The following is a 13685-nucleotide window of genomic DNA, read 5'->3' on the forward strand; positions in this document are numbered from 1 at the left end:
GCAAGCTGGTCTCTGCCTCTGGGCCTCTCTGACCGCACAGCCGTCCTCCGGGCCCCTGTCCTCAGTGCTGCCACCACTCCAGCCTCTGCTCTGCTCTCCTGCAGCCTTGCAGCCATGCCACGGTGTCACCCAGAGCACTGGGTGGAGCTCTTCATATACAGTCAACAGCAACACATTGCCCACACATATGTAGTGAGCTAGCCAACCAGGGTCACAGGAACTTTCATTTTATCCACACGTGCCATAGTACTAAAGATTTGCAAACAGAATTCTAAAACCACCTACTGAGAGGAAGAGAGAGCAGAACTGAGCCTAAAAAATCAACTAAACGCAGTATCTCAAGAATTTGTTAAGCTACTTAGAGGGAAAAAATGAAATTAGATATCAAATAAAAGTTTACAGATAAAATAAGCATCAGGTTTTAAAGCTAAAATTTGATTGAAAAGCTTATTATTCACAGAGAATGAAACCAGATCACTGTCTTACACCATACACAACTACAAACTCTAAATGGATTAAAAACCCAAATATAAGATATAAAACCATAAAACCCCAAGGAGAAAACATAGGCAAGAGTCTCATGAACATCAGAGTGAGAAATTTCTTTCTGGATACATCTCCCTGGACAAGTGTTGGCAAGGATGTGGAAAAAAGGGAACCCTCCTACACTGTTGCTGGGAATGTAAACTGGTGCAGCCACTGTGGAAAGCAGTATGGAAGTTCCTCAAAAATTTTAAAATAGAAATACCACACAACCCAACAATTACACTTCTGGGGTTTTACCTGAAGAAAACAAAATCTCTAATTTAAAAAGATATATGCACACCTATGTTCACTGCAGCATTATTTACAAGAGCAAAGATACAGAAGCAATCCAAGTGCCCATCACTAGATGAATGGATAAAGAAGATGTATATATATGCAACAGAATAGTACTAAGCCATGAAAAGGAGATGTTGCCATTTGCGACAACATGGATGGACCTAGGAGGTACCATATAAATAAAATAAGCCAGGCAGAGACAGGCAAATACCACATGATTTCACTTATATATGGAATCTAAAAAAAACAAAAAACAAAAATGAAATAGACCCATAAATATAGACAATAGACAGTTGGTTACTATAGGGAGGGGGGTAGTGGAATGGGTAAAAAAAGGTGAAGGGGATAAAGAGGTACAAACTGTAAATTGTAAAATAAGTTAGTCAAAGGAATGAAAGTACAACATAGAGAATATAAACAATAATATTGTAATATCTTGGATGGTAGCAGGGGGTAACTACACTTACCACAGTGAACACTTACTAATGTATATAACTATGAGTCACTATGTGGTACATCTGAAACCAATATAATATTGTATATTAACTTTATTTCAATAAACAAATAAAAGAAAAGCTTTTTATTCACAGTTGGGTTAGACAATAGCCCCCATCTTATCCTCAGTTTTGCTTTCTCTGGTTTCAGTTTCAGTTACCGGAGGTCAACCACCAGAAAGCAGATGATCCTCCTTCTAAAAGATCGTCAGAAGGTCAATAGTAGCCTAACCCTACATCACAATGCCTATCACCACACTTCATCTCATCACATAGGCATTTTATCATCTCACATCATTACAAGAAGAGCAAGTACAGCACAATAAAATATTTTGAAAGAGAAAGGCCACGTTCACATAACTTATTACACTACATTGTTACAGTTGCTCTATTTTGTTATTACTTATTACTGTAAATCTCTTAGTGTGCCAACTTTATAAATTAAACTTTGTCATAGGTATGTATGTATGTATGTATAGGAAAAGACATAGTATATATAGGGTTCAATACTATCTGTGGTTTCAGGCATCCACTGGTGGTCTTGGAATGTATCCCCTGTGGATAAGGAGGGGACTATTGCACTGGTACCCTGCGACAGTGCTGGCAGTAATGTAAACTGACCCAATCTTTCCAAGTGCCAATCTGTTAGCATGTAACAAGGCCATACAAATAAAATCCTTTTGGTTAAATTAATGACATTAGTAGTAACATTATTGATAAAAGGCAGGGTCCAAGCAGATGGAATTATTTTTAACCATCCAATCAGTCATGATCTGTGGTGTTTTTCTAGAGTTAGTCTTTTCAGGCAGCAGGGAGGCCAGAAGAGAAGAAAGGGCTGCTGTGGAAAGGGCCTGATTCACAGTCAACAGTCAGCACAAGTTCAGAGCAACCTTTCCAATTCTACTCTTCACTACCCTAGATACTGTCCGCTTTCTTGCTGGAAATTAGACTGCTGCAAGCACAGCAACAATGTATCTGCTGATTCTTTGGAATCCAAGGGGGTGATGAGTTTGGGAAGAAAGCTGGACTTGGGGAGTTTTGCCAAACATAGAAATTAAGCCTTAGCTCTGTGCTGAACTAATCGGGGGACTGAGAGTTGGAGCCCTGAAATCTGCATTTTAACAAATTCTTTAGATAATTATGACACATTCCAAAATAAAATAGTCACATGTTACGATTATCTCTAAGTTCCCATCCTGCTCTGGTGATTTGATATCTATTTTCTGAATAAAAACATGAGTTCTGTAATTATCATTTGGCATGTCTTCATAACAGTCCACTGAGCTTAGCTGACTCCTTTTTATCATTCACATTTCAGCTAAAATATTCCCTCCTTAGAAAGTATTTCCTCATCCACCCAGTCTAATGTTTCTTCTTCTGTCACTCCCTCCCACATCACCCTATTTTATTAAATACATATGATTTATCATCATCCAAAGTTAATTATTCATTTCATGTATATGTGGTTTCACACCCTACCCTTCCATCTAATCTATGGCATTAAACAATGTTAATATTTGTTGAATTAGTGAGTGAGTAATTGAATATGTCAAGTAATTTTTATACATTGATTAGTAATAGTAAATCCCAATGGCTCTGAGAAATAAAGTGATTTGTCCAAGACTATTGGTTTATTGAATAGCCACATGAATAATAAGATTGAACTTATTCTCTCTGACCCCAAAGCCCATGCCCTTTCCCGTTCCCCACATTAACTCAGTTTCACATATCTTCATCTGCTAACTAGCCCAACATGCACAAGGGAGGTTGTCATTAACATCTGTGCCCTGTGTTCATAGCACACCTCTGTGTTTCTCCTTTTTCAGATCCAGTTCCCATTAAATATTGGCCTTAGACCCAGGAATTGGATCATAGGGTCATCTGTTCTTGCTACCACTACCAGCACAGTGGTTGGCATACTGGGTGCTCAAAAGGAATGTGCTCATTAAATCCAATCACAGTTATGAAGATGGCCAAAATAGCACAGAAATTTACCATGTGGGGGATGTTTTATGTGCAGCCTCTTTCTTGATTCCTGCACTATTTGGGGACAGACAAAGAAACTGAGACTCAGAAAGCTCTTCCCAAGACTGTATGATAGAGTTTGGAATGAAACCCACGTTTTTCTTTTCTTTTTCTTTTTTATTTTTCCAGACTCCAAGTTTTTCTAACATTTCTGTTTGGTGAGCAGCAACTCAACCTTCTATTCCCCAAAAAAACTTTACCACTTCTGTAACGAACCCCTGAAGAGAGTTTATAGCAGGTTAACCTGGAAACAACCAAGATGTCCTGGAAGAGAGTTATGCATATACAAATTGTAGTACATCCATAAGTAGAATAATACTCAGCAATAAAAAAGTGAATGAGTTATTAATTCATACAAAAACACAGATGGACCTTAAAAGCATTTTACTAAATGAAAGAAGTCAGACCCAAAAGGCTATATGTTGTATGATGGCATTTATGTGACATTATTGAAGAGACAAAAAACTATGAGAGAGAAAGCTGATTAGTGGTTGCCAAGGGTTGAGGGAAGGGGGAAGAGTCGACTACAATATCAGCACAGATGAAATTTAGGATGATGGGACTCTTTCTTATGGTACCAGGTGGCACACACATGACTATGCATTTGTTGAAATTCAGAAAACAGTACATCACACAGGGTACATGTTAAAAGACAAGTCAACCATAATGTGGGGAAATCACAGGAAGGGATGCAAACTATCATGGATTAATTTAATTGTATCAAAATTAGCATTAATTTCAAAATGTTAAAATCTCACTGAAGACAGTGGCGGGGAGGAGCTGACCTAAGTAACTCTGGAAAACAGTATTTTGACTGGATACTGTAGTGCTAAAGACAAAAAGAACTGTATGAAAACACGGTACTCTAGTTGGTAATTTTTTTTACTAGGAGTATGGCTTAGTAATTCTGAAACCTCCTTACTTATATTCTAAGATGTAACCAAAAGTAAATAAATAGTAGGTAATGGGTGCTAGTTTTTCACCATCAGGAAAAAGAAGGGACAGCTAACTAAAGGTGGAAGCCTAGAATGAAGGCTGTGTGTGGGATTAGTTTCAGTGATATTTCTCAAGGAGTGAAGCATACCTTCCCACTATTTAAGTGTGGACTTACATAATGGCTTCCTTCCAAAGAATACAAGTTGGAAAGGGGGATGAAAGAGTAATTTTACAGTGGAAAAACCTGACAAACACTATCTTAGCTATGTGGTCAAGATTAACATCAATGGTAATTATTCATGTTCACAGTATGTAGGCATGATATCATGTGATGAAAATGGCACTTTATTTCTGTGGTCTTCTTCCCTAACATATACACCCATAATTAAGAAAAAAAATAAGATAACTTCTAATTGTGGGACATTCTATAAAATGCCTGGGGAGTACTCCTCAACATTTCTGACATCATCAAAAACAAAAACCAGGGAAAACAGTCACAAGCAAGAGGAGCATAAGGAGACATGGCAACTAAATATTAGGTGGTATCCAGGATGTTATCTTGGAACAGAAAATATACAGTAAGTAAATACTAAGACAATCTAAATAAAGTATGGACTTTAGTTAGTAATGATGCATGAACATTGGTTCATTATTGTGACAAATGTACCATATTAATGTAAGATGTTAATAATAGGGTATATGTTAATGTTAGTAACTGTGTGGGGAACTCTCTGTAACTTATGTATCTTCTCAATTTTTTTGTAAATTTGAAATTGCTCTAAATCAAAAATTATTTCTTAAAAATCCATAACTGTTCATAAGACATCAGACAAATCCCAATTGAGGGACATTCTACAAAACAGCTGAACAATTCTCTTAAAATACCAATATCATGCAAAACAAGAGAAGACTAAGAACTGTCATATGTTGGAGAAGAATAAGGTCAGTAGTTTACTTAACAGTACTGGACCAATCTTATTCCCTTTGTTTTGATAAATATACCATGGTTTTGTATGATGTTAACATATGTGAAATCTGATGAATGGCATAAAGAAACTTTACACAGTGTTTTCAACTCTTCTATAGATGCAAAATTATTTCAAAATAAGGTATTTAAAAAACATATGAATGTTCTTCTACAGAACAGCCACATCCTGCTTTTCATTACTTTTACATTCTATGTGAACATCACATAGAATGTTCTCCTTTTTTCTCACATATGACTTTTAAATATCTTTTCTAGCTAACATAAAGAGAAATAGATGCTTCCCAAACGTGGCCATTAATCTTCCTATGGTGTTGCTCATCCTCATACACTTACCTGCCATAACTTTCTGTTGCTGCAGGGATGCTGTATGACCGTTGTTTCCCATTCAGAAAAGATAGAATCATTGCATGCATTTTCTAGCTAGAAAAATAACATAGTAATTAAGAAATACAAAAAGAACAGTAATTCTCATATTATTTCAAAGTAACAAAATAAGCCCTTTTTAACAAGTATGCACATAGTGAAAAAAAATCTTAGTGTGTTGCGGGAGGGTGCATCTCATGACTGAATATAAAGCTTCAGAGAAAAGAAATTTCACTGAATATACTAAATTTTTAACTAATATTTAAATATTACAATCATTTATTTAACTAATATAATCATTTACTATTGATCCCAAAATTCTCATCTTGTCTCTCTCTTCCTATGCCCTGACTCAAATAAGCCCCATTATCATTTAGAGCACTTTAGACAAAAACCTAGAAGTACTTTGTGCCATTTCTTAACAGGAGTTTCTGATTTGCCAAAGATGTGCTCTCTTTTCCTCAATCTTTCCAAGATCATTCTTTTAAGATATTAACAAATATAGAAGTCAAAGGGATAAAGGGTATTTATCACCTTGGATAGCAATAAATGGCAGAAATATTTCAAATACAAAGTTCTTTGAATCTTTGCTTAATCAGTCTTAGATGTTTCAATAATTTAAATTTTCTGCTTAAATACAGAACTTTGATTACTTAAAGCAACAGGAAAGTTACTCAATTAGTATAAGAAGATTCAAACTCAAATTGGAGAATTAATTTTCAGGGTTATGATATAAAAGATATGATAATTAAGTTAGGAAGTGAAGGCAACGTCTCTCAAAACAGAATAGAAAGAATTTCTGATTCAATTATTTGATTAAACCACCCCTGGGAATGATACAAAATCATAACCTCTGACAAAAACGTTGAATAGGGCAACCCTGATGATATCATACTGAATGCTATTATCATGATTTGCCTTAATGTAATATATGCCTATGTACCAAAGAAATAAAAACGAGCAGATAATTGTTTTTAAATGTGCACATTTTAGTAAAAAGCTAGAAATGAATACAGCTAACTTGAAGTAGCACATTTCTGGAAGTTTCTGGCAATTACAACTGAAAACATAAGGAAAGGTACAACAGGCTGGATAATCCATGCTCTTTCCAGGAAATGGACCAGAAGTAAATTTTACTACTTGCTTAGAAGTTTCTGGGACACTTGGACTTTCAAAGAGATGGGGATGAGATTGGATGGAGACTGTTTTCCAGCAGGTTTTATTAGTATTTCCAGGGAATAGTGTGAAGGCTCCAGTTCATACTTCTCCCAAATTCAGAAGCCCTAATCCAACCCCATTCATCCTTTCCATCTCCCTTGACCTTAGCCCTCTCCGCCTTCATCTCTTGGCCCCCAGCCTCATCACGATTTCTCTACTCACTCTGCATTTTTTTTTTTTAAGTAGACCAGTGGACCACGGCTCATTCCGGTGCTGAGCCCCTGTTGCAACGAACCCTCTGCGGGTCCGCCCGTCCTCGGTGTGGAAGTCAGGTGCGCGTGCGCGCACGCCGCACTGCCTCTGGGCTGGCACTGCCCGGGCTCCGGCTCGCGTCCCTCTCCGGAGAGAAGGCCCCCGGGGCGAAGCAAGGACTCGGCTGGAGCCCTGCGCGTGTCCCTGGGGTTGAAGCCACGCCCCACTCCTCGGAGTCCCACCCAGAGCAGCTCCGAGCCCGGGCGGCGGAGGCCACGCAAGCCACCACCTGCCTCCGCGCGCTGGAACGCGAGCCACAGCCTGTGGGGAGGCGCACAGCAGGGCTAGAGAGACGGCGCCGCTGCGCCCGACTTTCCCACCTTTAACCAATGTTAAACTGGAGAGACGTCCCAAACCTGAGTGGCGCTGCACTGGTGCCCTTGAATGGTCGCCTGGGAGGGTGCTTAGGACCCCGACTTCATTCAAGTTGAAAGGGAGTCGGCGAAGACAATTCCGGAGCAGGTGATGGCGACTAGAAGGGGAAGGGTTGGAGGTGGTCGCTAGTCACCTGCGGAGGGGCGCGGGCGGGCAGCTTTGAGCGCGCTGCTGGACTCGGGACGCCTGCAGACGCCACTGCCCCTGGTGACCCTCCCTCTTGGCTTGCGGGTGCTGCCGCCACCTGGTCATCCCACCTTTTCACTCTTCTGCCGCCAAGCCCTGCCGGGCCTGTTGCCAGGACTCCAGGAACTTTGTTAAAGTTTCTGCTGTGTGTTGTGTGGAGGTAGGATGGCTTCCTTTCTGCTCGTGGTGCCTTTGAAGTGACACCTTGATCTGACCCGGAGCATAGTCTGGGAGTTCTGGCCTGGAGGACGTCCCAGAAATGCCAAGCAGCAGCAGGGTTTGCCTATGCACGTGGTGGGGAGAGGGTAATGTGAAGTTGTGTGTGTGTGTTTGCCTCTGGCAAACTGAAATGCCTTCTGTCTTTGCAGTCCTTAGAATCCTAGTGCATCTTCATTTAATCAATAAAAAGTGATGACAACAATTACAATTCAAAATACTACTACTTCCAGTTTCTAATGTAACTTTGTTTTTCTTAATACTTACAATGGTAACTTCACAGAAAATCTAATCCCTGTCTTTCTGATGGTAACACCAAGAAGATAAGAGTAATTGTTAGCACCAGGAATGAAAACTTTTAGGTGAACTCTAAGAAGCGGTAGTTATGACATTGTATTTTCTGAAAATAGCTATATCAATTTCACTCATACCACCTGCTCACCCTGTCATATGACTTCGACATTCCCTTCTTCTCATCTGGGCAGACTGTGGCTATGGCAGAAGTGGTATTATGGGACTCCTGAAGTTTCTGGGTAGAAAATGATATAAGCTCTGCAGTTCTCTTCGGACACTGACTGGAGCTCAGCCTCCTTGCCATGAAGTAGAGAAACAGAAGTACCCAGAACCGAGCCCCAGCTGAGCCCCCAGCCCATTGCCAGGGTCTACTTGCCAATTTTGTGCCAAGCGTTTTCAAATGGGGATGCTCAGCAAAGTAAATTGTTGTTGTTTTAGGCCTCTACATTTGGAGCTGGTATGAAACACTAATAGAAAACTTAGGCATGTAATTGTTTTACAAATCTTCACAAAGTGGTGTCACACAACAACCTTCTTTCCCAAAACTACTGCAAATGAAAAGAAGGAGGCATCTCATCCTTTGATAATGGGAGGAAGAAACAATCTGTGGAAATCTAGACTGTGGTCTCCAGGGAGGACAGAGAAATGAAAACCTTTCCCATCCCTCCACCACCATTAACAAAGGCTCTTTGTGGAAGCCCAGGACAGCCATCCCTCTGTCCTATGAATGGTTTTCAGAGTTTTGCAGGATCATTTGCTTAAGATTTACTTTCCATATTTTGCTAACTTCTTTCTCAGTCTGTATAAATGAGTCAAAATTCCTCAAGGACAGGAAAAAGTTAAAATATAAACAGATCTTGTCCAAATATAGGACTGAAAATGACAAGAGGAAAAAGAAGAACTCAATGGATTTGAAGGCTAAGGGGCAAAGCTGATTTTGAATGAATGCACTTAATTATCTAATCCTAGATTATTATTAACCTTGAATAAGCTCAAATTGTGTATCTATTAAAAAATACTTCTGCAGAAACTTGGGGAAAATACAGATGAATTTTTCTCTCCATAAAGATTAGACCTCCTACCTTCCCAAGCTCACTGGCCCCAATGATTTCTTACAGAGAGGGGTGTCTGAGATCAATATGATGTCAATTTACTGGGACTGACAGTTTTTTAATGCCTTCTGTTAGTTGTTCATTTGAATTAAAAGGATTAATCAGATGTAGATTAATGTGGCTTCAATTTTTGACATCATTACATTTATTACCTGTGTCAATAAGTAGAATGAAAATATCACAAATTCTCCAAATCATCTCCCTTTGCCAATCATATCAAAAAATAAGCTGGTCTAAACAGAGGTGTGTTTGCTCTGTCAGTCTGTCCATTTGCCCACTAAGTTTCTTCAATAGACTTCATTGGTGGAATTAAAATGAATAAGTATTCAACGGGAAAACAACAATACTATGAGCCAAGAAATGGGCATAGTCATATAATTCCTATAATACATCTGTCGATAATTACGCATGAGAAAAATGTATCTTGAAGTCATTGTTCAACAGCAGATTTGCCACCATCCTAGTTAAAGCTACCCTTAATTTTCATCTGTAAGGTAAAATCGAGCCAAAATGACCAGGCGAGGAGACAACAAAGGAGCCAGAAGTTTAATAAGGTGCAATCCCGGGCGATGTGCACCAGTCTGGTTAGTCACAGGCCAGAGAAGTCGTGCCCAGCAGGGCAGGCAGTGAGTTTATAAAGAAGTTAGGGGGAGGGAGAGCATAGGCCTACAGTGGCGCGAGGATTGGCTAGCCTGAGGCACGTGTCATTGGCCTTTACAGTAGACAAAGGACTAGAAAGCTACTACGCCTTTTCCAGGTTGGGAGGGGGCAGCAGCCGGGGATTTTGGCACGTCATCAGGCCAGAATCTGTTGGTCTCTTTCCCTTACTAGGCCGGGGTTGGGGGCTTTGCTGCCCCCTTTCCTTATTTGGTGAGGGCTGAGCTCGTCTGACTTGCTCTCCCCTCCCTCTGGTGCCTCCAGCCTTACAGTCTGGACAGCGACAGCAGCTACACTGCTGCACCTCCTGCCACCACCATTACTTTGTTCCAATCCTCTTTCTACTACACTTGTCTCCTGGCAACATTAAGTCACCACAGGACAATGGACACAGGATAAATATAGTAGAAATTGTAGGCATATTTACTTTTGTATAAACAAATAGAAATGTACTTTAATTAACATTTATTATTTTACTTGATGACTTCAGTACATACATAATTCAAAACTAAAATGGAAGATCCGCACTCCCATTCTAGCATCTGGACTGGAAATGATTGAGAGAGGAAACATGTCTCCCGAATTTTATACAGAGATTGCACAGTCATGATTTTGATTTATTTTCCAAAGCTTATTTATACTCTCTAATCAGATGGTCCCCGCTAAGCCAAACTACAGATTTATCATTTGTTTGCTCTTTACAGTTTCCAAAATAAATTTTTTTTAATGTTCTTTTTAACTTGAAATGTCTTCTTATGAATATATATTCACCATATTATTTACCAATTGGTAAAAAAAAGTTTCCTTTTCTTTTGAAGTCACTCAGATCATGCCATCATTACTGATGAAAAACTGCAAATACAGTTTACAGATCTTTAAATTTGTCATCTTCTTTTCCCCATCATCATTTCTCTTTTTCCTGCATTAAGCTCATCCAAAGTCAAGTGAAGAGCTAGAGGGACAGTGATGGGCAACAGTATTTTGTGCTTTGTCAATTCCAATAAACCCCAAGCTTGTAAGTAACAAGCTATTTTGTTAGTAAGGATTAATATCCAGTGACCTCTCTAAAAAGGACCCCTGGATACATAATCACAAGTCATGCTGAAAGTATCTTAAAGAGTATCCTTTAAAAAAAAAATCCATAATTTCTTTGACAGAATTTGAATACATCCATATCTTTACTCTCCCAAGTTTTCTATCATTGGTTCTATTTGAAACTGATCTGAAATGTAAGACATTTTCTCTGCCTTGTGCCCATTGGGAGCCAAGTGTTCTGTTAATTATTGTAAAAACATTGCTTTAATTATAAGACATATGTGATGTAATGTGAGACGAAGCCAAATTAAGAACAGGACAGCCTATAAGAGGAGCAGCAAAGTAAAAATGATGCCACCTAATGACTATGTCTTAGAATTACATGAGTATAAGCATGTTATTTCTTTTCAACACAGTAGCAAGTTGAAATGGCAGACACATTTTTTTCTTCAAATATGCTGTGCAATCATATTTGTTAGTACAAAGTAACTAAAAATGACCCAAAGTGCTTATCACAAGGCCTAGACACAATAGCTGAGAAGTACAAGCAACATTGCCCAATTGTTTAGCACACGGTTGTGAGAATCACTAACTGGGTTCAAATCCCTCTTCCTCCACTAATTGATTAGGATGCAAAACATTTGGAGATACTTGTCCATAAAACAGTACAAGAATTACTTTAAATGAAAGTTATGTCTAGCCACACCTTTGCTTAAAAACTTTCAGTGGGTTCCCATTCCATATAATGAAATCCATAATCCTTACAATGGTCTATGAAATCATGACTGAGCTGAACCCTGACTCTATCTGCAAGGCATGATGCCCACCCCACTCACAATGTGCTCTAGCATCCCTGATACATCAATGCTTTCAATATTCCAGGCACTTTGCCCCTCTCATTACATTTGCACTGCTTTTCACCTGTGTGGAAACTTTCTTCACATTCTTCACCCATGTCTTTCATCTCTTAAATTCATTACTGGGAATATTAAATGTTTCTTTCTTGATGATACCATTCTAACACCCTAGCTAACATAGATTCCCCCACTAATTTTTTCCCTATGGTATCTCTTTATTAACTATATTACTAACATTTTCAATTGTTTTATTTGATTCTGTGTTTTATCTATCTTCCCTACCAGATAAAAAGCTCTTGAGAACAGAGACTACAACTGCTTGTCATTGTGCTCTGATCCAAATGCCTTTCTCAGTATCTGGCTCCCTGTGGTGGCTACTAAATAGTGGCTGGCTGACTGAGTAATACCTGCACAGCAGTTCAATCTAAAAAAAAAAAAATCTACAAAAAGTATCACTACCTAATATTTATAAAATATTCACTATGTGGCAGATATGTGCTACAATGTTCTACAAGAACTATCTCATTAAATTTTATAGAAACTACTTGAGCTTAATACTATTATGTAAGTAGTAGTAATAGTATTAAGTACTACAATGCAAGTAGTAGTACTAGTTCTCAGGTACTATTAAGTAATCATCCCAGTCACACAGCTGCTTAGTAGAAGAGGCAGGGTTGGAACACAGGCAGTTTTTCCCACAACACATGCTTCACTATTACCAGATAACAACAATTGGCAGTTATTACTTCCAGTCCTTTTATAAGCATTTTGGGTCACTTTTGGTTATTTTTATACAAATAAATCTGGTTGTACAATATATATGAAAAAAAATTTTTTCATATAATGTGTGTGAAAAAAAGTATTTGCCATTTTCAGTTTGCCATTTTGTTGAAAGGACAGTGATCAAGTAAACAACACGGTCACTGGTCATATAATCTTAAAATGTGAGCATCGGGAAACATTCTCCTTTTGCTCCCCTCCCTCCCCTTATACATCTTAATTTGGCTTTATCTTGCACTCAATCACATAGTATGTCTTATAATTAGAATGATGTTTTTCTAGTAATTAACAAAATGCTTGGTTCCATTCAATGGATACCAGGCAGAACAAGTGTCTTGCATTTCACATCAGTTTCAAGTAGAACCAATGATAGAAAACTTGGGAGAATAAAGATACTGGACATACTCAAACCTTGTCAAAGAAATAATGGATTTTTTTTTAAGAAAACTCTTTAAAATACTCTCAGCATGACTTGTGACTGTGTATCCAGAGGTCCTTTTTGGAGACATCACTAGATGCTAATCCTTGCTAACAAAATAGTCATTTACTAGCTTAGGGTTTATTGGAATTGACAAAGCACAAAATACTGTTGCCCATCACTGTCACTCTAGCCCTTCACTTGACTTTGGATGAGCTTAATGCAGGAAAAAGAAAAATGATGATGGGGAAAAGAAGATTACAAATGTAAAGATCTATAAACTGTATTTGCAGTTTTTCATCAATAATGGTATGATCTGACTTAAAAAAACATTTTTTCCTATTGATAAAGTACATATTAATATAAAGACATTCTATGTTAAATAAAGGAAGTATTATGATTTTAGATATTTTTAAAAACTATAAATGGCGAGAGGCGGAGCCAACATGGCAGTGTGAGTAGGATAGTGGGAATCTCCTCCCAAAAACATATATACTTTTGAAAATACAACAAACACAACTAGTCCTAAAAGAGAGACCAGAAAACGCAGGACAGTGGCCAGACTGCAGCTACACCAGCGAGAAACCAGCGACTGGTGAAAGGGGTAAGATACAAGCACCGGCGCGGCGGGACCCGAGCGCCCCTCCCCCCAGCTCC

This window comes from Manis pentadactyla, chromosome 8, assembly GCF_030020395.1.
Source record: "Manis pentadactyla isolate mManPen7 chromosome 8, mManPen7.hap1, whole genome shotgun sequence".
NCBI classification, from domain to species: Eukaryota; Metazoa; Chordata; class Mammalia; order Pholidota; family Manidae; genus Manis; species Manis pentadactyla.